Source organism: Trichosurus vulpecula, chromosome 6 (genome assembly GCF_011100635.1).
Source record: "Trichosurus vulpecula isolate mTriVul1 chromosome 6, mTriVul1.pri, whole genome shotgun sequence".
NCBI classification, from domain to species: domain Eukaryota; kingdom Metazoa; phylum Chordata; class Mammalia; order Diprotodontia; family Phalangeridae; genus Trichosurus; species Trichosurus vulpecula.
The window spans coordinates 273,263,762-273,266,903 of NC_050578.1; positions in this window are offsets into that span (position 1 = coordinate 273,263,762).

Below are 3,142 nucleotides of genomic sequence, written 5' to 3' on the forward strand. Positions count from 1 at the left end.
GCTCTTCACACAAATAAAAAATAATCGAAATATTTGGAGAGTTAATTGCTCATGGATAAGCCAAGCCAATATAATAAAAATGACAATACCACCTAAATTATTTAATTATTCAGTGCTATGCCAATCCAATTGCCAAAGAGTTATTTATAGAGCTACAAAGAATCATAATAAATTTACCTGGAGGAATAAAAGACCATGAATATCAAGGGAATGAGTGAATCAAAAAATGGGACGGAAGGTAGACTAGCAGCAACCAGACCTCAAACTATGCTACAAAGCTGTAATCATCAAAACAATTTGGCACTGGATAGGAAATAGAAAGGCTGATCAGTAGAACAGATTAGGTACGCAACATACAGAAGCAAATGACCACAATAACTTCCAAAACCATGGTGCCTGATAAACACAAAGATTCTAGCAATTAAGGCATGAACTCACTATTTGACCAAAACTGAGGGGAAAACTGGAAAGGAGTCTGACAGAAACTAGTCAGAGACCAACATTTCACACAATATACCAAGACAAGTTCAAAATGGGCACATGATTTCGACATAAAGGGTGATACCATAAGCAAATTAGTGGATCATGGAAGAAATTGTCTGTCAGATCTATGTGTAGGGGAAAAATTCGTGACCAAACAAGACACAGAGATTCCCAGGAAGTAAAATGAATAATTTTGATTACAAAAAAAATTAAAAGTTTTTGCAAAACAAAACCACTGCAGCTGAAGTTGGAAGAAAAGCAGAAAACTGGGATATAATATCTTTGCAGCAAGAGTCTCTGACTAAAGTCCCACTTCTAAAAATATATAGGGGAATGAGTGAAATTTACAAGAAAAAGAGTCAGGGCCAAATTGAAAAACGATCAAAGGATATGAATAGGTAGTTTTCAAAGGAGGAAATGAAAGTTATCAATAGTTACATTAAGAAAGGCTCTAAAGAAATGCAAATTAAAAATAATTCTGAGGCACCACCTCACATCAGATTGACTTAGATGACAGAAAAGGAAAATGGCATGACTGAGGAGATAGGGGCAAAAGAAGTGCGCCAATGTAGGAAGAGCCAAAAACTAGTCTAATTGCTCTAGAGAAAAATTTGGAACTGTGCCCCCCAAAACTATGAAACTGTATATACTCTTTGACGGTCTACATCCCAAAGAGATCAACAAAAGAGGAAAAGGACCCATAGACATAAATATACGTGTATATGAATATAATTATATATAAGTATATATAGATGGAGATATAATGGCTCTTTTCATAGTGGCAAAAAATTGGAAATAGAGGAGACGCCCATCAATTGGAGAATAGCTGAACAAGTTATGGTACAAGAATGTGATAAAATTTTACTGTACTACAAGAAAGGAGGAAGGGGAAGGGTTTTCCAGAGAAAACCTAGGAAGATTTATGTGAATTGATGCGAAGTGGAGTGGAGCTAGAAAAATTTCGAAAGACTCATGATAAAAGCACTATCCACCTTCAGAGAGCTGATGGATTCAAAGTGCAGACTGAAGCAGATTTTCTTCTATTTCTCTTTTTTTAAAAACATAGCTAGTGTGGACATTTGTTTTGTATGAGTGTACACATTTGTTATGGCTTTTAATTTTCTTTCTTTCTCCATAAATTGAAAATGGAGAGGGGAGAAGGATAAAATTTGGAGCTGAAAATGAAATTAAATTAAAATTTTAAAAAGGAACTCTCAGGATCAGCTAGGTTATGCAATGGATAGAGAGAGCACTAGCCATGAAGTCAGAAGGACCTGACTTCAAATCCAGTCTCAGACACTTGATACTTACCCTGGGCAAGTCACTTAACCCTGATTGCTTCACAAAAAAAGAAGCCTTTATTAGATAATATTTTAATGTCCCTCTCAGTTCTAGCATTCTATGCACTAAGCCAGCTCCCATCTCTGACATTTTAACTCATTCCTTGATGAGTTCAAGCTTTCTGGCCCAGATAAAGGCCATAATTCGTTTCAGAAAGAAACGACAATGCAAATCACATTTAAAGGTCATGGAAAACAGAAGTTCAGACACAAGACTGGAGAAGGGCAAATATTGTTCCAATTTTTAAAAAGAGAAAGAAGACAACAGAGTCTGTGAACTATAGGCCAGTAAAGTTGACTCCAATTCCTGCACTTAGGCACAAAGAAATCAGCCTCACTACTAGAAGATATGGCAGGCAAGAACAGATAACAGAAGACTTGAGAAAGATCTGGAGATCTCAGTGAACCAAAAGCTCTGCATGAGTGAGCAGTGACATGAGGAAGCCAAAAAAAGTGAATGTGATTTAGGGCTACAGAATGGGTTTACAGCTTTCCGGAATAAGGAAGTGACAATCCTTCTGCCTTTGGAGGTAGTCAGAACAAGTCTGGAGTACTGTCTTTACCACTGGGCATACTGGTTCAAGAAAGGCATGAATGAATTGGAGAATGTCTAGACGAGAGCATGAAGGATCATCAAGGGTCTTGAGTCTGTGACATATGCCTATCAGTTGAAGCAATTGGCATGTTTAGTCTGAAGAAGGGAAGACTGAGGAGAAATGGGCTAGCTCAGTTCAAAGGCGTGTGCAGGAAGGATTAGGCTTGATCTCAGAGCAAAGAACCAGAACCAGTGGAAGTTACAAAGAGACAGATTTGGGCTCAGTGCTAGGAAAACCTTCCTCCCTATTGGAGCTGCCCCAGGGCTGGTAGCTCCCCCTGCCGGGAGGGCTTCAAAGCCATGATAATTTAGTGAAGACATTCTAAGGGGATTCCTTTCATGGATGGGCTGAACTGGAGGCTGCTGAGATTCCCTTCCAACTCTCACATTCAGGAATTCAGGGATTCAGGACAATGAGTTTTTTTGTCATCACACCCACACTCAGAATGCTCTCCTTTCTCCTATCTGCCTCCTGGATTCTTGGGCTTCCTTTAAGTACCAGCTAAAATCTTTCATCATACTCCATGTGTTTCTTATGCAATACTATTGTGCTTAACTTGGGCCTTCTTCCCACTGGTGCTGTTTGCAACCATGGGAGAGTGTGTCTCAGCTTTGGGGTTGGTATGGGGAAAAGTTCTGTCTGTGAAGCAAAGGATATATTATCCATTTTTGCTTTGGGGCATGCAGACTTTGACTGGATCTGTACTCATAGGACACAAGACTG